The sequence below is a fragment of the Nerophis lumbriciformis genome, linkage group LG12 (assembly GCF_033978685.3).
Source record: "Nerophis lumbriciformis linkage group LG12, RoL_Nlum_v2.1, whole genome shotgun sequence".
NCBI lineage: Eukaryota > Metazoa > Chordata > Actinopteri > Syngnathiformes > Syngnathidae > Nerophis > Nerophis lumbriciformis.
In genome coordinates this window covers 25,555,776-25,583,351 of record NC_084559.2, presented here as the reverse complement: position 1 = coordinate 25,583,351, position 27,576 = coordinate 25,555,776, and positions in this window count along the sequence as shown.

Here is a 27,576-nt window from a genome sequence, read left to right as displayed (position 1 = left end):
CCGGTCAATCTTTGAAGATCTTCACTGCCAAGCACTTGGTAGTCCACTACTTCTTCCCGGAGGCTATCCAGGTCCAATCGCAGCTGCAGCTTGGAACTTACAAGCGTATTTCTTCATCTTACTCGTCGTCGGCGTCGCCATGACTGTATCTTCCTCGTTTTTCTGCTTCGTCTCCTAGTTGTGTGCGCAGTTGTGCACTGCACTCTCTAAAAGCCCTAGATGTTATTGTCACATATGCATGTACAGTAGATGACAGAATTGTCCTGTTTAAGAGTGTCACAACATTGCTGTTTACGGCAGACGAACTGCTTTACGGTAGACGAAAACATGACTGTTGTTGTTGTGTGTTGTTACTGCGCTGGGAGGACGTTAATGAAACTGCCTAACAATAAACCCACATAAGAAACCAAGAACTCGCCCTCGATCATTCTACAGTTATAGCGTGATTGGGCAGGCACGCTGTTTATATTGTGGGAAAGCGGACGTGAATACAGGCTGTCCTCACTCAGGTCCGCATGGAGCTGGAGGGGGCGTGGCCTCCAGCTCCGCCTGAATTTCGGGAGATTTTCGGAAGAAAATTTGTCCCGGGAGGTTTTCGGGATAGGCGCTGAATTTCGGGAGTCTCCCGGAAAATCCGGGAGGGTTGGCAAATATGTTCATCATTGTTTCTGTTGTTAATATCAGAGTCCGTTCTGCAAAATGGTCATCCCTAGAAGCACAGTTAGAATATACATAATCATATAATATACAACATACAATACAATACATTTCAAAATCTACCCACCAAATACTCATTTACAATTTCATTGATAAATAAAAAAGGAATCTTTAAATCCACCAAATCAGTCTCAATATCCTATTATTCAAATTTGATTAAAAGGTTGCATCTTGAGGATCTGCGATAATCTCATTTTACATACAGAGGTCAAGACAAAAATTATGCGACTTATGTGAATTCCTCAGCCATAAGAGGTGTGTTAAAAGTGCTGAGCATAAGGTCGCAATAAATTTTGCTCAAAACAAGAGATGTCCGATAATACCGGACTGCCGATAAATGCTTTAAAATGTAATATCGGAAATTATCGGTATCGGTTTCAAAAAGTAAAATGTATGACTTTTTAAAACGCCGCTGTACGGAGTGGTACACGGACGTAGGGAGAAGTACAGAGCAGTTGCGTCTCCCAGTCATACTTGCCAACCCTCCCAATTTTCCCGGGTGACTCCCGAATTTCAGTGCCCCTCCCGAAAATCTCCCGGGACAACCATTCTCCTGAATTTCTCCCGATTTCCACCCAGACAACAATATTGGGGGCATGCCTTAAAGGCACTGCAAACGCGTGCCGGCCCAATCACATAATATCTACGGCTTTTCACACACACAAGTGAATGCCACGCATACTTGGCCAACAGCCATACAGGTCACACTGAGGGTGGCCGTATAAACAACTTTAACACTGTTACAAATATGCGCCACACTATACCATACACATACCACACATCTTTACGTGCCAGAAGCCATAGGAGGGCCGGATATAATGCTTAAAATTAGAGATGTCCGATAATATCGGACTGCCGATATTATCGGCCGATAAACGTTTTAAAATGTAATATCGGAAATTATTGGTATCGGTTTCAAAAAGTAAAATTTAAGACTTTTTAAAACGCCGCTGTACGGAGTGGTACACGGACGTAGGGAGAAGTACAGAGCAGTTGCGTCTCCCACTCATACTTGCCAACCCTCCCGATTTTCCCGGGAGACTCCCAAATTTCAGTGCCCCTCCCGAAAATCTCCCGGGGCAACCATTCTCCCGAATTTCTCCCGATTTCCACTCAGACAACAATATTGGGGGCGTGCCTTAGAGCAGTGTTTTTCAACCACTGTGCCGCGGCACACTAGTGTGCAACGTCACCTAATTGGTCCAAAAAATATTTTTTGCAAATTAATAATTATAATCTGCAAATAATGTGCTGTTGCTTAGTGACTTTGCTGTGTAGAGAGCTTGGCAGGGTGACCATGTAGTACTCTTCCATATCAGTAGGTGGCAGCTTTGCTTTGTAAAAGGCGGAATGTGTCGGGTTAAGTTAAAGTTAAAGTTCCAATGATTGTCACACACACTAGGTGTGGTGAAGTGTGTCCTCTGAATTTGACCCATCCCCTTGTTCACGCCCTGGGAGGTGAGGGAAGCAGTGGGAAGCTGCGGTGGCCACGCTCTGGAATCACTCTAACCACTAGGCCACTGAGTAGGATAGGGTATGTATGTATGTGATGCTTCGACCAAAAATGAACAAGAGGGAAAGGAAAAGGCAATGAGGGAAGGCTTTGCAAAACGACGGTAAAATTGAACTGACTACAAAAAAAACAGAAACGGAATGCTGGACGACAGCAAAAACTTGCAACGTGCGGAGCAGAGACGGCGTCCACAAAGTACATCCGTACATGACATGGCAATCAACAATGTCCCCACAAAAAAGGATAGCAACTCTCTTGCTAACACAAAGCAGGTGCAGGGAATAGCGCTCAAAGGAAGATATGAAAATGCTACAGGAAAACACCAACAAAACAGGAAGGCAAGAACTAAAGCACCACACACAGGAAAACACAAACAAACTCAAAATAAGGCACGACGACCTGGTGAAGTAAACATTTTTAACGTTTTCTGCTGGTGGTCTGCCTCCGTATTTTTTAATGAAAAAAAATGTGCCTTGCCTCAAAAAAGGATGGAAAACAGTGCCTTAGAGGCACTGCCTTTGCGTGCCTTCCCACTCACATAATATCAACGGCTTTTCACACACAGATCACGCTGAGGGTGGCCGTATAAACAACTTTAACACTGTTACAAACACGCGCCACACTGTGAACCCACACCAAACAAGAATGACAAACACATTTCGGGAGAACATCCGCACCGTAACACAACATAAACACAACAGAACAAATACCCAGAACCCCTTGCAGCACTAACTCTTCCGGGACGCTACAATATACACCCCCCCCCCCCCCGCCCCCCGCCCACCTCAACCTCCTCAAATCCCAAATTCCAATCTGCTGTTTTGAGGCATGTTAAAAAAATAATGCACTTTGTGACTTCAATAATAAATATGGCAGTGCCATGTTGGCATTTTTTTTCCCATAACTTGAGTTGATTTATTTTGGAAAACCTTGTTACATTGTTTAATGCATCCAGCGGGGCATCACAACAAAATTAGGCACAATAATATGTTAATTCCCTGACTGTATATATCGGTATCGGTTGATATCGGAATCGGTAATTAAGAGTTGGACAATACCGGAATATCGGATATCGGCAAAAAAGCCATTATCGGACATCTCTACTCAAAAGGCTTTTTCAAAATGTTTAAATCATTTGATTCTTTTATAGAGCTATCAATCTCATCCCAGATCATCAGGCCTCTCCAGGCTATACTAAAGCTTGTACACTTTACCTCCCCAGCAGCCGGCATCCATGCAGGGGAGGGCCAGGTCTACATAAGAGGATGAAAGAAGCTCCAGACCCGACGGCCAACTACCAAGCCGGGGGGGTGTGCAGAGATGGCGAGGAGGAGGAGACGCAGCAGAAAAGAAGGAATACAAAAACAACAACAAAAACGGCAAGAAAACAAACAACGTGAGAAGAAGAAGCTCAGAGGCACCCAAGGTCCTCCAACTAATTAAGATCATTTGCATTTATTTATGAGCCTTAATGAGCAGCTTTTCAATAGTTTGTTTTCCCCTAATATGAATATTTCCTTTTCATTACGGTACATAGACGGAAGAATCGTATTCTTTCCAATAATCGTGTCCTGGCTTTTCTCTTTCTGGTCAGAGTTAACATTTATTTTACATCTGTGCTCTTATATTTAAATTTCCCGTCCTCCTTCACGTACCAAAACACTGCTAATGAGGTGTAAGCTCGCTGACCAAACACTGGCTTTTTAAAGGTCAGCGCAGCCATTACAAAACTAACGGCCGTAGAAAAGGAAATTCATGCATCGTCTTGTCTTTCTCCTGCGGAAAGTGTGATGTGTGGAGGAGTGGAAAGCCTCTTAAACCAGTTTAATCTGAGTGCATGTGTTTGTGTGTGTGTGTGTGTGAGGGGGGGGGGGGACTAAAAAATCAGATTAAGCATTGGAACACATTTTGTTGAGGAAACCATAGAAAATAAAATCGATACAATATCATTCCCACTCTCGTCGATTTTGCCATTAGTTTCACTCACATCATTTTTTATTATCTTACTTAAATATGCAATCAAAATGATCTGGATAAGAGCCAGAGTTAACTGGAGACTCAATATTTAGGTGTGAATGTAGTTTTAATGATGGACTGGGGCCTCACCTGCCATCATGGAAAGAAAAAAAATGTAAAAAGAAAAAAAAAAAAATTAAATTGTTATATGTATTCAGTGATTATACTATAAAGTTATTTTCCATTTAACCTCACCAGTTTTAGATTATTTTTATTCAAAATCGCTGAATTTTCACATTTGCCGTTCAAATACTGAGAAGAGACGGTGTCTCACCAGTCATCAACCTCACCGCACGTTACTGTTAGTTTCCTTACAAACACATCATCTACAGTCTACACAACACAATGCAGGCTGATAAATTGATTCAAATATAAGTTATTGCAGTGTTTTTCAACCACTGTGCCGCGGCACACAAGTGTGCCGTGAGATACAGTCTGGCGTGCCGTGGGAGATTATCTAATTACACATATTTGGGTTAAAAACATTTTTTGCAAACCAGTAATTATAGTCTGCAAATGATGTGTTGTTGTTGAGTGTCGGTGCTGTCTAGAGCTCGGCAGAGTAACCGTGTAATACTCTTCCATATCAGTAGGTGGCAGCCGGTAGCTAATTGCTTTGTAAAGGCAGGTAAAAAGGTGTCTTATGCTTAAACCAAAAATAAAAAAAAGGTGAGTGCCGCTAAGAAAAGGCATTGAAGCTTAGGGAAGGCTATGCAGAACGAAAGTAAAACTGAACTGGCTACAAAGTAAACAAAAACAGAATGCTGGATGACAGCAAAGACTTACTGTGGAGCAATGACGGCGTCCACAATGTACATCCGAACATGACATGACTATCAACAATGTCCCCACAAAGAAGGATAAAAACAGCTGAAATATTCTTGATTGCTAAAACAAAGTAGATGCGGGAAATATAAGACATGAAACTGCTACAGGAAAATACCAAAAAAAGAGAAAAAGCCACCAAAATAGGAGCGCCAGACAAGAACTAAAACACTACACACAGGAAAACAGCAACAAACTCCAAATAAGTCGGGGTGATGTGACAGGTGGTGACAGTACACCTACTTTGAGACAAACAAGAGCTATAGTGGTGCATGGTTGGTTATGGTTTAAATTCATATCCAACAATTGCGACAACGACTTTTTACTGTCAACTGAGTTTATGATTTCTGCTGGTGGTGTGCCTCCGGATTTTTTCAACGCAAAAAATGTGCCTTGGCTCAAAAAAGGTTGAAAAACACTGAGTTATTGAATTGTAGTCCAAACAAGGATGTAAAAAAGCTGCTGATGGTGTGTTTGAGGAAATAAGCTACTTCAAAAGTGCTCTCTTCAAGGTAAATGCTTGTGCATAATTATTACATTACTTCATAAAAGTATTGTAGTTGTTTGCAGTACATTCTATGTGATGAAACTTGTTATAAAACAAGCTCAAAATCACTACTGTGTCTATTTTGGGGCTAATTTTAACTGTAGACATAATTTTGAGAGGCGGTATAGTACCGAATATGATTCATTAGTATCGCGGTACTATACTAATACCGGTATACCATACAACCCTATTACTTACAAAGCGCAATATCACCTTCAAGCACTTGTTGCAGGTGGCTGAGTGAACGTATTTTGAGGTGAAATGCAACCAAACTTTCTCGTGTTGCCTAATGAGCATTTTAGCCAGATGCTCACTGCCATCTGTGCAGGTAAAAAGCTAAAGCCAAGCATGACACTGATATGACAGCTGACTCAGTGGCGACTTAACCTCATTTTTTGCTACATGTCTCTGCCACTAAATAAGGCATCAATATATTCTTCAGTTTTGGATCTGGTTACTAACGTTTGCATCTGGTCTGACAAACAGGTTCTCCTCCACATGACTTATTATGCATTAAGCGCTCAGTGTCAGAAGGGTTGCTAACCTCTGTATTCACTATAAACAAGCTTTGCTTCACCAGTTAGAGCAGGGGAGTCAAACTCATTTTAGATCGGGGGCCACATGGAGAAAAATCTACTCCCAAGTGGGCCGGACTGGTGAAATGACGACACGATAACTTAAAAATAAAGACAACTTCAGATTGTTTTCTTTGTTTAAAAATAGAACAAGCACATTCTGAAAATGTACAAATCATAATGTTGTTGTTGTTGTTTTTTTACACTTAAATATTTTGGTTAGAAGTATTCTATCTTTATTTACGTTATTTATACTTTCTGAATACATTATGGGATAATATTCATCAGTCAACTCATTGGTGTTCATTTTCAATCTATTAAGATAAAAAAATAATATCAAAATCAAATTACAGGATGTTATTTACTGTATGTAGTTTGCTCATTTTCCTCGACTAGTGCACTAACATCATGTGGTTTATTTTTTTTTTTTTACATACGTATGTAGCATAATCTACAAATAAACAAATAATTGTTATTGCGACATCTAGTGGACACATTTAGAACAGCAGTTTCCTTCATTGAAAAATTTCGCTAACTCTTCCGGCGGGCTGGATAAAACCTATTCCCAAGCCTGATCCGGCCCGCAAGCCGTACGTTTGACACCCCTGAGCAACGTTCCCTCTTAGGTGCGCGCCTGTGCAATTGCGCACTGCTCAAGCGTCCTCTGCACGCACAAAATCAAATAAAAAAATAAGCGCATAACAATTTTCGACACAACACGGACACGACAGAGAAAACAGTTTTCGTCATCATTGTTCAAATATTGTAACGTCTGTCGAGACGCTTTGAGGACATGAATCCCATCGATCACTTTACTGAGCAAAACTCTTTATTGTCGGCCATAAACACATCACCAAAACATTAGTAAAAAAAAATATATATATCTAGCAAAAGTGGTAATTTTCTGCAGTACAAACCAGACCAAAAGCAACTTTGTTATATCAACAGCAGCCGCTCGCTCTTTCTCACTTGCACCAACACATGCACATATGGCACTTAGCCAGTGATGCGTTTACAGCCACACAAAAAGTCGGACAACTCCAACACCACACATAAAGTGTCATTCCAGTTCGTTACACTATGATTTACCAATCAAATATGTGCTTTTTCTAGTGTCATTTATTAGGAATCTTAATTTATAAATATTAATCAAGAAATGCTGTTAGTATATTAAATAAATACTAATAAAAATATATTTTTTACAAACAGGAAGTTGCAGGAATGTACACATGATCCCCTGCTTACATCTCATTGTGCAACATGTGAATGTTTTAATGGGAACTAAATGCAATGTCTGAAAGGGGTACAATTTATTTCCAAAGCAGGACCTCCACCCAGACAAACAATACAAGTACACAGTTCATGAAAAACAATATTTTTTGTTATTGTCATTGTAAGTGGGCCTAAACACTTATATTACAAAATAACCTCATGGAAATGACTGCTGTCATTTGATTATAATAATAAGTGAATGTTGTCTGTCTATCTGTGTTGGCCCTGCGATGAGGTGGGGACTTGTCCAGGGTGTACCCTGCCTTCTGCTCGAATGCAGCTGAGATAGGCTCCAGCACCCCCCGCGACCCCGAAAGGGACAAGCGGTAGAAAATGGATGGATGGATGGAGATTGAACTTGTTATTTAGTCAGGTTTGTGACAGGTGTGCTGCTGGTGTAGCCACAGTGTGCACGTCTGATGTTGCTCACATGGGCTCCACTCAATGCTCAGGGAGTTTTTGCGATTGCTCACACACATGAAAAATTAGAGGGAACATTGTCCCTCAGTTAGAGGGTGCACAAGCCTAATTTGTGTCTTTTGTTAACACAACTTGTAATTCTAGCAGACTAAAAATGCATTTTCCTTATTTTTCATGGAACAAGACTACTTCAAAGAGTACTGTCTGCACATTGTTAATGTCAGCACAGGACAGATTGATTGTTTCCAGCAACATTGTAATGACCACAAAAACAGGAGACATAATCAATGAGTAATTCTCAGCAGATGTTAATCAGAATCCCATTTACCTCCTGCTGTATGGCAGCACACATTGTTGATGGTCATTAACAAATGGCCACACAACTCAACCGCAGAGGCCGCTTGCATGAAAATGCATCGATGAGCCCATGAGTCCTCGGCAGCACTATTGAATGTCTCAAACAGTCCCGATGACAACATGGCTCTGACCTGTAATTACACATAATGTTCCTGACTATTTGCTGGCGAATATCATCCACGACATTTTAAGAACAGAACTATTAGGGCGGTTTCCATGCATGAAGTTGAGCAGTTCCACAATAAACTGGAGCATTAAAGGGGAACATTATCACAATTTCAGAAGGGTTAAAACCATTAAAAATCAGTCCCTAGTGGCTTATTTTATTTTTCGTAGTTTTTTTCAAAATTTTACCCATCACGCAATATCCCTAAAAAAAGCTTCAAAGTGCCTGATTTTAACCATCGTTATAAACACCCATCCATTTTCCTGTGACGTCACACAGTGATGCCAATACAAACAAACATGGCGGGTAGAACAGCAAGCTATAGCGACATTAGCTCGGATTCAGACTCGGATTTCAGCGGTTTAAGCGATTCAACAGATTACGCATGTATTGAAACAGATGGTTGTAGTGTGGAAGCAGGTAGCGAAAACGAAATTGAAGAAGAAACTGAAGCTATTGCGCCATATCGGTTTGAACCGTATGCAAGCGAAAACGACACGACAGCCAGCGACACGGGAGAAAGCGAGGACGAATTCGGCGATCGCCTTCTAACCAACGATTGGTATGTGTTTGTTTGGCATTAAAGGAAACTAACAACTATGAACTAGGTTTACAGCATATGAAATACATTTGGCAACAACATGCACTTTGAGAGTGCAGACAGCCCATTTCAGGCGCGCTAAGAACATATATTTTTCCACGATTTCAGCATTTTAAATGTGCTGTTTTTGATTGAAAAAAATAAATGTTTTTAAGCTAAATTATTGGTAAACACAGTTTATTAATAATAATTTACGTAAAACCGCGAGTAATGAATAAAGTTTTCATGAATTAATAATTCTGTAGACATACCCTCATCCGCTCTCTTTTCCTGAAAGCTGATCTGTCCAGTTTTGGAGTTGATGTCAGCAGGCCAGGGAAGCTAGGGTCGATATTCTTCTCTTGATCATCTTCGGTGGCATAAGGGACGGTTGCCATCTCTGTCGTAGCATAGCTTTCGTCGGTAAAGTGTGCGGAACAAACGACTGACCATTTCGTCGGCTTTCCCCACACCCTCGTATTTTGAACAAATTTTGTCCAATTTCTTGCCACTTTCGCATCTTTGGGCCACTGGTGCAACTTGAATCCGTCCCTGTTCTTGTTGTTACACCCTCCGACAACACACCGAGGAAAGTGAGAAAATGGCGGATTGCTTCCCGATGTGACGTCACATTGTGACGTCATCGCTCCGAGAGCGAATAATAGAAAGGCGTTTAATTCGCCAAAATTCACCCATTTAAAGTTCGGAAATCGGTTAAAAAAATATATGGTCTTTTTTCTGCAACATCAAGGTATATATTGACGCTTACATAGGTCTGGTGATAATGTTCCCCTTTAAGAACAGAACTATTAGGGCGGTTTCCATGCATGAAGTTGAGCAGTTCCACAATAAACTGGAGCATTAATATGGAGGTTAATTTGTGTCTTTATTACAAAAGCTTTTTTTTTTTTTTACACAGAATTTATGTAACAGAATTTTTTTCACAAAATTCAAACGCAAAAAAATTCAGTTACATAAATTCAGTGTAAAAAAACGATTTCGTAAAAAAGACACAAATTAACCTCCATAATTGAGAAAAGTAATTTTTGAATTGGAAACAAATTTTTTTTGTTTATATTAGAGATGTCCGATAATATCGGACTGCCGATATTATCGGCCGATAAATGCTTTAAAATGTAATATCGGAAATTATCGGTATCGGTTTCAAAATTATCGGTATCGGTTTCAAAAAGTTAAATGTATGACTTTTTAAAACGCCGCTGTGTATACTCTAGCCTTTAAATAGACCCCCTTTTTAGACCAGTTGATCTGCCGTTTCTTTTTTTTTCCGCTCTGCCCCCCTCTCCCTTGTGGAGGGGTGGGCACAGGTCCGATGGCCACGGATGAAGTGCTGGCTGTCCAGAGTCGGGACCGCCTGTGCATCGGTTGGGGATGACTCTGCTCCACTCAGGATGGTCTCTTGCAGGCCCCACTATAGACTGGACTCTCACTATTATGTTAGATCCACTATGGACTGGACTTTCACAATATTATGCTAGACCCACTCGACGTCCATTGCATCCGGTCTCCCCTAGAGGGGGAATGGGGGGGCAGGGGGGGGTCATCCACATCTGCGGTCCTGTCCAAGGTTTCTCATAGTCATTCACATTGACATCCCACTGGGTTGTGAGTTTTTCCTTGCCCTTATGTGGGCTCTGAACCGAGGATGTCGTTGTGGCTTGTGCAGCCCTTTGAGACACTTGGGATTTAGGGCTATGTAAATAAACATTGATTGATTGATTGATAGATATGTAGTATCTGCTAGTCTAAAAAATAACATGTTTTGCATACTGTGAAAGAGTGCATTCTTCCTTGAGCAAGCAGCTAGCCAGTTCTTGTTAGCTGGGGTCCATATTATTGGGCAAGTAATAATGTATGACATGCACAGGTGGATAGCATCCACTTCACCAGTATCTGTCCATGGTAGGGCTCTCCAGACAGGCCTACACAGTCATAATGCTTAGATTATGTCAACAGACTCATGCACACACAAACATTTCACTACTATGAACTCATTGACCTGAGATGACATCATTTTGGGTTACAAGCACTGGTTGCTTTGCTCCTCAAGGAGAGAAACATCTTTTGGCTAGATATCATCAACTTGCTTAGATGCTCGCTGATCCATAAAGTACGCTGTTTTTTAACAATTCATCAACTACGTCTGTCTTGTTGCATCACGCACACGTCGCCATTCAGCGCCAAAGGAGATCATTGGCTCACCCTAAAAATCTAAATTTTTTTAATGGAAAAAGTTGTCATTTTTAAAAATTATTTTAATGTTTTTCCCCAAAAATTGGATGTTTTTTTCAGCAGAAAACACATCTCAATAAGTTAATAATAATTTATAAAAACATGATACATAATAGGGCTGTGAATCTTTGGGTGTTCCACGATTCGATTCAATATCGATTCTTGGGGTCACGATTCGATTCAAAATCGATTTTTTTTTTCAATTCAACACGATTCTCGATTCAAAAACGATTTTTTTCCCGATTCAAAACGATTCTCTATTCATTCAATACATAGGATTTCAGCAGGATCTACCCCAGTCTGCTGACATGCAAGCAGAGTAGTAGATTTTTCTCAGCAGCTCCTCCAACTCCAGCCGCTCTCTCCTCCCGGCTGCTGCCTTTTTTACAAAGCGACAGGTGATTAGATGACCATCTACGCACCTGTCGCTGATCTCGAAGCCAGTCCTGGCACACCCCGCTTCGCTGCAGGTTCGCAGGCCACGCCCCCCTCCACACACGGTTACTCTGCCGAGCTCTGGACAGCACCGACACTCAACAACGGCACATTATTTGCGGATTATAATTACTGGTTTGCAAAAAATAATTTTAACTCAAATAGGTGAAACTACATAATCTCCCACGGCACGCCAGACGCGGCACAGTGGTTGAAAAACACTGCTGTACAGTATATGCATTATCTTTCCAAAGGCTTGAGGTTATGTTTGGTCATAAAGGTTCCTATTTCAGCATTAATTTGTATTTTTTTACCGTTTTAATCTGCATTTGGGCCAACTTCTACTTACAAGGGTGGAGTAGAAGAGTATTACAGTATATATGTGTACATGTTGTAATTATTGTAAAACAAATAAGGCTATTACTGCAATGGTTCGCATGAAGTAGGATCTATCTGGGTGGCATATCAGAGGACGGGTGGTGTCGGTCAAGTAGGACGCTTGAAGGGAAAGGGGGGGTGATGAAGGTCAAAGGTCAGATGTTCAGGACTACTGTAGTAAGTGAGCTGAATTCATTTGACAGCCTCTCTGCCTCCTAAACCTTTAACTTCACTGCACCTCTCCTGTGTGTTTCATCAACACATTCATGTGCATGTACAGCAGTCTGTGTTATGTATGAGCGCATATACTTAACGTGTGTGCGTGTGCGTGCGTGCGGGCGAGGTTGATGAGTTGTGACAGGTGTTGTGGCCGCCAGTGCTGCAGGAAGAGGCGGAGGAGAAATAGGGGAGGGAGCAAAGGAGAGCAACACAGATGATTATTTAATTACTGCCCAATACTGTGCAACCCCCCCCCCCCCCCCTTCTCTCACTCTCTTTGCCCCAACACACACACACACACACACACACACACACACACACACACACACACACACACACACACACACACACACGCACACACGCACGCATAAACTCTGTTTTCATTCTTTCTTTATTAATGAACAATCCGGGCCTTTCTACAAATCCACCCGGGCTTACTGTAGCATGCTCCTGAGATACAGTGTGTGTGTGTGTGTGTGTGTGTGTGTGTCTGTGTGTGTGTATTTGGGGGGATCTATTTGGCTTCTCCCCTATGAGGAACCCCCCTCCACACACACACACACACACACACAAACACACACACATTCTTGTATTTGTGACCTTCCTGAGACCTCCGAAAAATGCCTACCTCTTTAGGACCACCCTTTCGAGATATATAAAGATTTGTATTTACAACATTAATAATATACACATACTATGCAACTATGAAAAAGCTCACAATTTCACGAGTAAAACTTTGAATTTTGGCAGTGTTATAATAAAAGTCGTAATTTTACTCAACGCAGGTCAAACTTTTACAAGAAAAACTGAACATTTGTGCAGTATTTTGATAAAAGTTGGAATTTTACTCAATAACAGTTGCAGTTTTACAAGAAAAGCTTACAATCTTGGCAATCTTACGAAAATAGTCGTAATTTTTCTCGACAAAAGTCACAATTTTATAAGAAAACTTTAAAATGTTGGCAATATTATTATTATTATTATTATTATTATTATTATTATTATTATTATTATTATTATTAGGTCAATCGTCAACAAAATAAACAAACAGTTGTACATTCATAGATTGAAAATGAAAATGTTGCAGACCGAAAGGGTTTAGGCTGAAGTTGAACACTTATTGAGTCTAACCCTATGAACAATGTCAAGAAAATTATGAAATGTCCTTTGTACAACATGTTATAAATACACATTGTACACAACATAAACACAGTTCAATTATATACACAGTAAAGGCATGTGAAATATTCTTGTACACGTGTTAAACCTTTGCACCAATTATATACTATATACAAACAATTATACTTCCATTATTATTTATATCCCACATTTAGTTTTTAATTAACATTGATCATAGTATTAACTACTGTGTTGATTCAAGAGTCATATATTTTTCCAAGACATTGGTCTTAAAGGGGAACATTATCACAATTTCAGAAGGGTTAAAACCATTAAAAATCAGTTCCCAGTGACTTTTTTTTTTTTTCTCGAAGTTTGTTTTCTAAATTTTACCCATCACGCAATATCCCTAAAAAAAGCTTTAAAGTGCCTGATTTTAACCATCGTTATATACACCCGTCCATTTTCCTGTGACGTCACACAGTGATGCCAATACAAACAAACATAGCGGCTAGAACAGCAAGCTACAGCGACATTAGCTCGGATTCAGACTCGGATTTCAGCGGCTTAAGCGATTCAACAGATTACGCATGTATTGAAACGGATGATTGTAGTGTGGAGGCAGGTAGCGAAAACGAAATTGAAGAAGAAACTGAAGCTATTGAGCCATATCGGTTTGAACCGTATGCAAGCGAAACCGACGAAAACGACACGACAGCCAGCAACACGGGAGAAAGCGAGGACGAATTGGGCGATCGCCTTCTAACCAACGATTGGTATGTGTTTGTTTGGCATTAAAGGAAACTAACAATTATGAACTAGGTTTACAGCATATGAAATACATTTGGCAACAACATGCACTTTGAGAGTGCAGACAGCCCAGTTTTCATCAATTAATATATTCTGTAGACATACCCTCATCTGCTCTCTTTTCCTGGGGGTCTGGCGGCAGATTTCTTTGACTTTATCGTTGGAAATGCATCTGCTTTGAGTGTCGCAGGATATCCACACATTCTTGCCATCTCTGTCGTAGCATAGCTTTCGTCGGTAAAGTGTGCGGAACAAACGTCCAATTTCTTGCCACTTTCGCATCTTTGGGCCACTGGTGCAACTTGAATCCGTCCCTGTTCTTGTTGTTACACCCTTCGACAACACACCGACGAGGCATGATGTCTCCAAGGTACGGAAAACAGTCGAAAAAACGGAAAATAACAGAGCTGATTTGACTCGGTGTTTGTAATGTGTTTGAGAAAATGGCGGATTGTGACGTCATCGCTCCGAGAGCGAATAATAGAAAGGCGTTTAATTCGCCAAAATTCACCCATTTAGAGTTCGGAAATCGGTTAAAAAAATATATGGTCTTTTTTCTGCAACATCAAGGTATATATTGACGCTTACATAGGTCTGGTGATAATGTTCCCCTTTAAAGTGTTTTTTAAATGTGTGAATGGAACTGGAACATTTTAAGGAATCATCCAAGCTGTTCCACAGTTGCAGAATCGGAATTTTACTTGGCAAAATTATGACAAAAGTCATAATTTTACTCCGAAAATGTCACTATTTTACTATTTTATGAGAAAAAGACTGCTTTCAATCCTTTGCTTGTAATTGTTTTTTAATCTTCATTATTAACTTCAAGTTATTACAGTATGTCTCTATATACATTTTTTTAATTGTAATTTTTTTTTAAATTAATTTTGGCCAATGGGGGCACATTTCAATTTCTCCTCACACACTTGTTATTACATATGTTGACCAGAGAGGGAGCACTTCAAATTTTTTTTTTTTTTACACACACACTTGTTATTTCATATGTTGACCAGAGGGGAAGCACTTTTAAAACCGACACACAGTCAATTTGACTGTGTGTCCCTCATTTTGATAGATGTCACCACCAGGGTTGAAAATGAGACATTCTCTATTAGATGCAATGGTTTTCCGTATTGGGACCATGGTTTATATCCTAACTTGTTCAACGGTCCTCATATGGAAGGTACTTTTCCTTGTTGATGTCTCAAGAAGGGGGGAAATACAAGAACACACACACACACACACATTTCCAGACTAATCATCAGCCTTCTTCGTCTGCCTTGTACTAAGATGTGGGGATAATCACACTTAATTATACATACACAGGAATACGACATGTGTGTGAAAAATATTTTTGAGTTCATACAAATCTTTATGATGCTTATATCAAGTGTGTGTGGGTGGGACACATACTGCTGTATGATACGCAGGCAATGATGATGTCACTTGTGTACAGTGAATGATGGGTGCTGTCTGCCTCCCACGCTGACAATAGTCTATAGAGTGAAAAGTATATTGGGGTCACTGGAGGTGTATCACCTTTCAACGCACTAAACATGGATATATGTCTTATACAATTCCTGCACAGGAAGATTGGGAATTTTTTTTGGGGGGGTCAACATGTTACTATGGTTACACATCCGGGAAACTAATATGTTGTTTGTTTTTACAGTGGTGCGTATATCTCTCTCTTGTCTGTATTAGATAGCAATTCTGAACACAATCCTTAAAAGCCTTGCTGTACAACAACACCAGCTGGGCTTTTACACACTATAGTAGAACCTCAACAGTCATATGCTCCTAACCTGGGGGTCAGCAACCCTCTTTAGCGCCGCCCTAGTGGCTTCATGGAGCTTTTTCAAAAATGTATGAAAATGGAAAAAAGGTCAGAAAAAAAATGAAATTTTTGTTTTAATATTGTTTCTGTAAGAGAGCAAGCATGACACAAACCTTCCTAATTGTCAGAAATCCCACTGTTTATATTAAACATGCTTCAGTGATGAGAGGATTTGACGAGCGCCGTTTTGTCCTACTCATTCCGCCGGTCCTTGAATGCACGGTAGTTTGTTTACACGGGCTCTCAGCCAATCATGGAACCTGACCGAGCCTTGTGATTGGCACAGCAGTGATAGGGGCGGGTCTTCCTTGTCGGAGGGACAGGGGCAAATAAACGGTGTCCTGCTTGAAAGAGCGCCTGTGCATAGGCGCCGATCTACATTTCTGCCAGTGGGTGCTCGGTGTGTGTGTATTAGTGTTGTCCCGATACCAATATTTTGGTACCGATACCTAACGTATTTCGGTACTTTTCCGTACTTTTCAGTACTTTTCTAAATAAAAGGGCCCACAAAAATGTCATTATTGGCTTTATTTTAACAAAAAAATCTCAGGGTACATTAAACACAGTGACGTGCGGTGAGGTTGATGGCTGGTGAGGCACTGACTTCATCACAGTCAGATTTACAAACATATGAACCCTAAAGAGTATCTTATTCACCATTTGATTGGCAGCAGTTAACGAGTTATGTTTAAAAGCTCATACCAGCATTCTTCCCTGCTTGGCACTCAGCATCAAGGCTTGGAATTGGGGGTTAAATCACCAAAAATGATTCCCAGGCGCGGCGCGGCTGCTGCCCACTGCTCCCCTCACCTCCCAGGGGGTGATCAAGGAGATGGGTCAAATGCAGACAACACATTTCATTACACCTAGTGTGTGTGTGACAATCACAAGTACTTTAACTTAACTTTAACTATACACATACAAACTGTAGCACACAAAAAAGCACATTTAATTAAAAAAACGTTATTATGGTCTTACCTTTACTTATAAATTAAGTCCATGCGCCGCAACTAAAGCCCTCACTTAAACTTTCCACGTGCAATATTGAATCTATTTAAAAAAGTGTAACCGAGGGTTTATAAATGTCGTCTATACTGTATGAAACTACAAAATAACAAACACGGAGGCTCCAGTTTACACGAGGACCACTTTATTTACATTCTTTCAAAAACCTCCGCAACGTGTCATCACTTCCGCTCTTAGCGCCTTCAAAATAAGAGCTCAAGGCATATATATTGTAAAACAGCGCACAAAGAGGAAAGCCCATGAAAATAGGTTACAAAAGTTATTTAATAAGAAGCCAAAAAGTGCAAAAACAATAATGTTCGTGTTGGAGGAGTTGTGAATTAGGTACACCTGCAGACTACAGGTGTACTGTTGAGTAAGTATTCATTCGCTCGTGTGCAATGTATTTTCAAAGTCAATATGATTGCGTCATTACTAGGGCTGCGAATCTTTGGGTGTCCCACGATTCGATTTCAATATCGATTCTTGGGTTCACGATTCGGTTCAAAGTCGATTTTTTTTTATTCAACGCGATTCTCGATTCAAAAACGATAGTTTCCCGATTCAAAACGATTCTCTATTCATTCAATACATAGGATTTCAGCAGGATCTACCCCAGTCTGCTGACATGCAAGCAGAGTAGTAGATTTTTGTAAAAAGCTTTTATAATTGTAAAGGACAATGTTTTATCAACTGATTGCAATAATGTAAATTTGTTTTAACTATTAAATGAACCAAAAATATGACTTATTTTATCTTTGGGAAAATATTGGACACAGTGTGTTGTCAAGCTTATCAAATGCGATGCAAGTGTAAGCCACTGTGAAAACTATTGTTCTTTTTTTTTTTTTTTTTTTAATAAATGTCTAATGATAATGTCAATGAGGGATTTTTAATCACTGCTATGTTGAAATTGTAACTAATATTAACACTGTTGTTGATAATATTCATTTTTGTTTCACTACTTTTGGTTTGTTCTGTGTTGTGTTTGTGTCCCCTCTCAATTGCTCTGTTAATTGCAGTTGTGAGTGTTGCTGGGTCGGGTTTGGTTTTGGAATTGGATTGCATTGTTATGGTATTGCTGTGTATTGTTTTGTTGGATTGATTAATGAAAAAAATAAAATAAAAAAAAATTAAAAAATTGATTTTTTAAAAATGAGAATCCATTCTGAATCGCACAACGTGAGAATCGCGTTTCGAATTCGAACCGATTTTTCCCCCACACCCCTAGTCATTACTCCATTATCGGGCACAATTCAATTTTGGTTAGGCTTTTTTAGTTATAGTCTATATCAGGGGTCGGCAACCCGCGGCTCTTTAGCGCCGCCCTAGTGGCTCTCTGGAGCTTTTTAAAAAATGTATGAAAAATGGAAAAAGATGAGGGGAAAAACATTTATTTTTTGTTTTAATATGGTTTCTGTAGGAGGACAAACATGACACAAACCTCCCTAATTGTTATAAAGCACACTGTTTATATTAAACATGCTTCACTGATTCGAGTATATGGCGAGCGCCGTTTTGTCCTACTAATTTTGGCGGTACTTGAACTCACCGTAGTTTGTTTACATGTATAACTTTCTCCGACTTTCTAGGACGTGTTTTATGCCGCTTCTTTTTCTGTCTCATTTTGTCCACCAAACTTTTAACGTTGTGCATGAAAGGTGAGTTTTGTTGATGTTATTGACTTGTGTGGAGTGCTAATCAGACATATTTGGTTACTGCATGACTGCAAGCTAATCGATGCTAACATGTTATTTAGGCTAGCTATATGTACATATTGCATCATTATGCCTAATTTGTAGGTATATTTGAGGTCATTTAGTTTCCTTTAAGTCCTCTTAATTCAATTTATATCTCATGACACACTATCTGTATGTAATATGGCTTTTTAATTTTTTGGGGCTCCAGACAGATTTGTTTTTGTAGTTTTGGTCCAATATGGCTCTTTCAACATTTTGGGTTGCCGACCCCTGGTCTATATGATATATGCCTTTATTATTGTGTAAAACGTACCAATCCCGTCATGAAATTAACAACAACAAGATGGATTTTTCAAAAATTATCTTAAAGATTGAAAGTAGCCATCAATCCCACGTGGGTGCTCGGCATTATCCGTGGGTGCTCGGGCCCCGAAGCACCCACGGGATCGCTGTGTGTCGCTGAATGTGTGCATTGCTGACTGAAAGACGCCTTCAGCCTCCATTTATCTGTTCCGTGGAAAGATTGCGGGGAGAATCTTTTAAAAATTATTTTAAAAAATTCTAATCAAGAAAAAATGTTACAACCCTGCATGCAGTATACCAGTATTACACTGCAAAAAGTCAGTGTTCAAAAATGAGAAAAAAAAATACAAAAATTAGGGGTATTTTTCTTGGACTAAGCAAAATTATCTGCAAATAGAACAAGAAAATTCGGCTTGTAAAGACTTTCCAAAGCAAGTACAATTAGCTAACCTCAATTAACCCCAAAATACCTTAAAATAAGTAAATTCTCACTAATACCAAGTGCACTTTTCTTGGTAGAAAAAAAAAGAGATCTTTTTGCTCAATATGTTGAAAAATATTATTAAATTAAGTAAATGCTAGTGCCATTATCTTGACATAATGATATGCGCTCGGCATCATGATTGAAATTATTACTTTAAAAAAGTAGTTTTGTTCTTGTGAGTGTTAATGACACAACTTTACAACTGTTGATATTCTAGTTTCAAGCATGTTTTACTCAATATAGGTCATAAAATCTCAGCAACGAGCAGTAATATCTAACTGAGATAATTTAAGAACCTAAACACTTAAAACAAGTAAAACACAATAACATAAAATCTGCTTAGTGAGAAGAATTATCTTATCAGACAGAAAACAAGCAAATAGCACCCTTATTTGAGATATTTAATCTTACTTAGATTTCAGTTTTTGTAGTGTAGGGGGCCCCCCTTGTTGAAGATCTTCAAACCTTTTTACAGTCCAGGTTGCCTCCCCTGTCTCATCTCACCCGGCCTCCATGTCTTCTTCACCTCCCGCCGCTCTTCTCGCCTTCCTCTCTCAGCCCCCATCTCCCTCACCTCTCCTCAGCATCGCCACACCTCCTCCGTATCCTCTCGCCTCCCTCTTTCCTTTCACCTCCCTTCTATCTCTTGTCAATAATTCAGCAGCAGTGCACACATGAGTGGTCACTGGCGAGCCTCACATGGGGGGCGTGGGGGGGATCTGGAGGACAAATGAACCATAAGGGTGGAGGAATTAAAAACTTCCCCACGGCTCCTCTACAGCGCCTGAGGAACCTGCCGGCTGCCTGCCTGGCAGAGGCCCGTCTGTGCGTCCATATAGCCGCTCTTCCCCCCACCGCTAAATGTTAGCACGCCTTTTTCAGGGCACGGCGGTGAAGGCTTTAAATGCTAAGCATGCCCTGAGTGTGGTGATGGCTGGGAGGGAAGTGCAGACCGCCTGGTGACATTTTGTTTCTTCACACAGCCTGTCCTCCCATTAGAGGGCTGCACACTCACTCTTTACGTCAGCGAGGACACGTTTGATTGTGACCGACAAAAGGCGGAGTGATGCAGGGCACTTCATTAGGTACACCTGCACCTGACCCAATGAGATCTGCCTTTACAAAGTGGAAATCAACTGTTTTCCCCTTTGTGGACTCTTGGAAGTGGTCATGTTGACATTCTCACCGACAACCACCTTTTCTTTTTACTTTTGTGTCAACCAGTGGGTTGGGATGGATTATCTTGGCGAAGAAATGATCACTAACCCAGTTTTAAAGGCCAACTGAAATGCGATTTTCTTATTTAAACGGGGATAGCAGGTCCATTCTATGTGTCATACTTGATCATTTCGGGATATTGCCATATTTTTGCTGAAAGGATTTAGTATGCTTACCTTAGCTAAAGCTAAATATTACTCAAATCTCATCCGCCTCAACAAAAACGACCCTAAATTTTTGTTTAGTACAGTAGCATCGCTAACCCAACAAGGGACTCCTCCCAATAGCTCCACCCACTCGGTAGATGACTTTATGAATTTCTTTAATAAGAAAATTGAACTAATTAGAAAGGAGATTAAAGACAACGCATCCCAGCTACAACTGGGTTCTATTAACACAGATACAACTGTATCTACGACGGATACTGCAATACAAAATAGTCTCTCTCTTTTTGATGAAATAACATTAGAGGAACTATTACGGCGTGTAAGTGGGATAAAAAAAACAACATGTTTACTTGACCCACTTCCTGGGAAACTTATCAAGGAGCTTTTTGTATTATTAGGTCCATCAGTGCTAAATATTATAAACTTATCACTTTCCTCTGGCACTGTTCCCCTAGCATTCAAGAAAGCGGTTATTCATCCTCAAAAGACCTAACCTTGATCCTGACCTCATGGTAAACTACCGACCGGTGTCCCACCTTCCCTTTATTTCGAAAATCCTCGAAAAAATTGTTGCACAGCAGCTAAATGAACACTTAGTGTCTAACAATCTCTGTGAACCTTTTCAATCCGGTTTCAGGGCAAATCACTCTACGGAGACAGCCCTCGCAAAAATGACTAATGATCTACTGCTAACGATGGATTCTGATGCGTCATCTATGTTGCTGCTTCTTGATCTTAGCGCTGCTTTCGATACCGTCGATCATAATATTTTATTAGAGCGTATCAAAACACGTATTGGTATGTCAGACTTAGCCTTGTCGTGGTTTAACTCTTATCTTACTGACAGGATGCAGTGCGTCTCCCATAATAATGTGACCTCGGACTATGTTAAGGTAACGTGCGGAGTTCCTCAGGGTTCGGTTCTTGGCCCTGCACTCTTTAGTGTTTACATGCTGCCGCTAGGCGACATCATACGCAAATACGGTGTTAGCTTTCATTGTTATGCTGATGACACCCAACTCTACATGCCCCTAAAGCTGACCAACACGCCGGATTGTAGTCAGCTGGAGGCGTGTCTTAATGAAATTAAACAATGGATGTCCGCTAACTTCTTGCAACTCAACGCCAAGAAAACGGAAATGCTGATTATCGGTCCTGCTAAACACCGACATTTATTTAATAATACCACCTTAACATTTGACAACCAAACATTTACACAAAGCGAATCAGTAAAGAATCTGGGTATTATCTTCGACCCAACTCTCTCGTTTGAATCACACATTAAGAGTGTTACAAAAACGGCCTTCTTTCATCTCCGTAATATCGCTAAAATTCGTTCTATTTTATCCACTATCGACGCTGAGATCATTATTCATGCGTTCGTTACGTCTCGTCTCGACTACTGTAACGTAGTATTTTCGGGTCTCCCTATGTCTAGCATTAAAAGATTACAATTGGTACAAAATGCGGCTGCTAGACTTTTGACAAGAACAAGAAAGTTTGATCATATTACGCCTATACTGGCTCACCTGCACTGGCTTCCTGTGCACTTAAGATGTGACTTTAAGGTTTTATTACTTACGTATAAAATACTACACGGTCTAGCTCCGTCCTATCTTGTCGATTGTATTGTACCATATGTCCCGGCAAGAAATCTGCGTTCAAAGAACTCCGGCTTATTAGTGATTCCCAGAACCCCAAAAAAGTCTGCGGGCTATAGAGCGTTTTCTATTCGGGCTCCAGTACTCTGGAATGCCCTCCCGGTAACAGTTAGAGATGCTACCTCAGTAGAAGCATTTAAGTCCCATCTTAAAACTCATTTGTATACTCTAGCCTTTAAATAGCCCCCCTTTTTAGACCAGTTGATCTGCCGTTTCTTTTCCTTTCTCCTCTGCTCCCCTCTCCCTTGTGGAAGAGGAGACACACAGGTCCGGTGGCCATGGATGAAGTGCTGGCTGTCCAGAGTCGGGACCCGGGGTCTCGCCTGTGCATCGGTTGGGGACATCTCTGCGCTGCTGACCCGTCTCCGCTCGGGATGGTTTCCTGCTGGCCCCACATATGCGGCCCTCTCCAAGGTTTCTCATAGTCATTCACATCGATGTCCCACTGGGGTGAGTTTTTCCTTGCCCTTATGTGGGCTCTGTACCGAGGATGTTGTTGTGGCTTGTGCAGCCCTTTGAGACACTTGTGATTTAGGGCTATATAAATAAACATTGATTGATTGATTGATGATACACCCATTTTCACACTTTACACACACACTAGGATTGTGATATACCGGTACACATCTTTATCTCCAGATTTTTTTCATACCTTGCTGTTGACTAAGTCTGCACATGTAGCATATACTCTATGCTGTCATTTTTATTTATCTTCAGGTTTTTTTTCAAACCTTTTTACAGTTTTTTTCCATTTGCTTACACGCAATTTTACTAACTGTGAGTCTTTTTTCAAAAGGTTTTATACACTTTTCCTAACACAACATTAAATTTTCTTAATTCCTCGATTATTTGCAAAATGACACACTTCGGTCAAAACATATGCCCATTCATCAGAATAAAGCAAGCATTTGTAAAAAATGCAGTTTTATTGTCATCTCACTCACACAGACTTCAAATGATAAGACACTATTGGAGTGAGTTACCCAGAAGAGTGATAAATACAAAACACATTTGTAAAAACCCCTATTTTACTATAAAAAATCACATGTTTGGGGCATTTTGCTCGACCCTTTTAGCATATGTGATGAATGACTTGAAAAAATATATTGGCAAATCCACAGCAATCGTCATTGTTTACTTTGAAGTGGGCCTATATGTAAGGACCTAAAGAGAAAATAAAAATATCCTGTAATCTTTTCAAGAACTGCTCAACAATGATGCTGCAAACTGCAAATATGTATTTTTACCACAATCAGGTAAAGTAACATATCACAGTAGTCAACAAAGGCTTGCTTTATTTTGATGAAAGAGCATATGTTTTGATCGAAGTGTGTCATTTTGCAAATAATCTAGGAATTAAGAAAATTGAATGTGGTGTTTAGAAAAGTGGGTAAATCATTTTGAAAAAAGACACAGTTAGTAAAATTGTGTGGAAGCAAATGGAAAAAAAACTGCAGTAAAAGTTTTAGATCTTTGAGTTCAACTCATGAAAAATGGGAGCAAAAACAAAAGTGTTGTGTTTATATTTTTGTTCAGTGTATATGTAAATAAACCACAGGTGTACAACATGCAGCCAGTGTTACATTACTAAGAAAATACAGCAAAACGTTAACTAATACCACATTGTTGTTTTTTAATGTAAGTGACAATATTTTTTGCCGTTTTTTTTAAAATACATGCGTCATAGCCAATTATGCAAATTATACAATGATGTCATTTCAACACAGCGCCACCACAAATGTATATTTGATCGTAAAAAAAAAACATGACCTCATACTTATTGGAAAAACCCTTGTTGGCAAGCACAGTTTTCAGATATTTTTGATGTAGTTGGTCGAGTCCTGTTGACGCATACTGACATGATCATAAAGGTTTTGAGGCTGTCGCTTGGTAACTACCAATGCCAATGCGGGATATTAATGTTGGACTGTAAGGATGGTGTTGTTAAGCTCATATCAAGCATTTCTAAGAATGAAGTTGATGCCAAAGAGCTCAACTTTGGTCTCAGCTGACCACATTCTCAGAACCCTTCTCTCAATCTTTCAGGTCCTTATTGGGAAATTCCAGACAGGCCTGTACATGTGCCTTCATGAGAAAGCACACTTCCATACAAATAAGTGTGTTACTTATGGATTTCTTTGTGACTGTGGTCTCAACTCCCTTGAAATCATTTACAAGCTGCTCCTGGGTCTGATGTGTCTGGTCTGATACCTCACTTTGGACATTATTATTTTACCCCATGAGGGGAAATCTTGCATGGACTTCCAGGTTGATTGACTGTTCTTGTACAACTGTATCATCTTTCTTTTCAAATCATCATGCCAACAATGGTCTGTTTCTCACCAAGCTTCTTTCTGTATGGAAACGGGTAGATAACTGGTCTGGTTGGTAGGGAATTTATTCATATTCTGTCTTTCTCTCTTCAAATAAACCAACAATAAAAATTATGGAGGGCAATAAACTAACAAAATCAGAATGGGATCAAATACTGTGTTACTGGTATTGTAGTGTAGTCAAGATAACCCAAATATCACTTAAGTATACTTAATACAATTTTTACAGCACAGTGTACCTCAACCACTGTCACGGTCATGCATGGGGGTTGTTGGCGTGACCACAGGATGCAGAGAAAGGTATAGCGACGTTCAGGTAAAAGTAATTTTATTAGGAACGAGGCAGGAAAAATAAAGCATGTAGCAGAAAAAAACATTACCAGCATCTGACAAATAAAGCTGGATGATAAACCTTCTTGTTTGGCAATTAGGGAGAGGTGCGATCACCTAACATGCCAACAAAAGAAGTGGAACTAAAAAAATAAGGGCACAAACAGGAAATGATACAAAACAGAGGAAAATAATGAACGATACTGATGGCTCATGACAACAACATTGCAAAAACATTTGTGTGACAAATTGATTATCATGTATAACGTTTGTACAGTCGTCCCTCGTATGTCGCAGTTAATTGGTTCTGCGATAAATTAATTCCCGCAATGTAGGAATCATGAATCAAATCATACCTATATATATATATATATATATATATATATATATATATATATATATATATATATATATATATAAACACTTTTTGAATCGAATATAGTAATGCTGCCTGAGGTTGAGCCAATCAGTCGCCACGATACTGAACAGCGTGTACTGATTGGTTTGTTCTTTTCTAGTGGCCAATATTACTTTGTGATATGAACCATTTCGCTATTTTTAGGCTTGATTATGCTTAGTTTAGGCCAAAAATGTTGCTGTTCATAACTTTTATGGACAGAATTTCTAGGCGCAGTCAGGGCGTTGAGGGTATCTGGTTTGGTGGCTGCAGGATTAGGTCTCTGCTTTTTGCAGATTCCTCTGGCCAAGATCTTCAGCTTTTACTGGATCGGTTCGCAGCCGAGTGTGAAGCGACTGGGCTCTGAAAACTCATTTGTATACTCTAGTCTTTAAATAGACCCCCTTTTTCGACCAGTTGATCTGCCGTTTCTTTTCCTTTCTCCTCTGCTCCCCCTATTCCTTGTGGAGGGGGAGACACAAGTCCGGTGGCCATGGATGAAGTGCTGGCTGTCCAAAGTCGGGACCCGGGGTGGACCGCTCGCCTGTGTATTGGTTGGGAACATCTCTGCGCTGCTGACCCGTCTCCGCTCGGGATGATTTCCTGCTGGCCCCACTATGGACTGGACTCTTACTATTATGTTGGATCCACTATAGACTGTACTCTCACAATATTATGTCAGACCCACTCGACATCCATTGCATCCGGTCTCCCCTAGAGGGAGGGGGTTACCCACATATGCGGTCCTCTCCAAGGTTTCTCATAGTCATCCACATCGACGTCCCACTGGGGTGAGTTTTTCCTTGCCCTTATGTGGGCTCTGTACCGAGGATGTCATTGTGGCTTGTGCAGCCCTTTGAGACTCTTGTGATTTAGGGCTATATAAATAAACATTGATTGATTGATTGATTGATTGAAGCAGCACCTCCAAGTCCGAGTCCATGGTTCTCGCCCGGAAAAGGGTGGAGTGCCATCTCCGGGTTGGGGAGGAGATCTTGCCCCAAGTGGAGGAGTTCAAGTACCTCGGAGTCTTGTTCACGAGTGAGGTAAGAGTGGATCGTGAGATCGACAGGCGGATCGGTGCGGCGTCTTCAGTAATGCGGACGCTGTATCGATCCGTTGTGGTGAAGAAGGAGCTGAGCCGGAAGGCAAAGCTCTCAATTTACCGGTCCATCTACGTTCCCATCCTCACCTATGGTCATGAGCTTTGGGTTATGACCGAAAGGACAAGATCACGGGTACAAGCGGCCGAAATGAGCTTCCTCCGCCGGGTGGCGGGGCTCTCCCTTAGAGATAGGGTGATAAGCTCTGTCATCTGGGGGGAGCTCAAAGTAAAGCCGCTGCTCCTCCACATTGAGAGGAGCCAGATGAGGTGGTTCGGGCATCTGGTCAGGATGCCACCCGAACGCCTCCCTCGGGAGGTGTTTAGGGCACGTCCGACCGGTAGGAGGCCACGGGGAAGACCCAGGACACGTTGGGAAGACTATGTCTCTCAGCTGGCCTGGGAACGCCTTGAGATCCCCCGGGAGGAGCTGGACGAAGTGTCTGGGGAGAGGGAAGTCTGGGCTTCCCTGCTTAGGCTGCTGCCCCCGTGACCCGACCTCGGATAAGCTGAAGAAGATGGATGGATGAATGGATGGAATATGCAATGTGGCGAATGTATTCATACTCTATCCAATCCTGCAGCACATACTGTAAACAAAAAGAGGGATGACTAAATAAGTAAAGAAGATTTGATTTGTCCCAACATTTGGATTTCACCACAGTATCGCTCTTGTCAGGCATGGAGTCAGCAAGCGGGCATCAGTCTTTCCCGCTTGGCTGTGGCAATGGGGAGCGCACTGATGATTCAATGTGACACAGAAAAATACGACACAGACACCCACCCCCACATCCACAATGTGACATTGCAAGATGCTATTATATTGGACAGAAACAG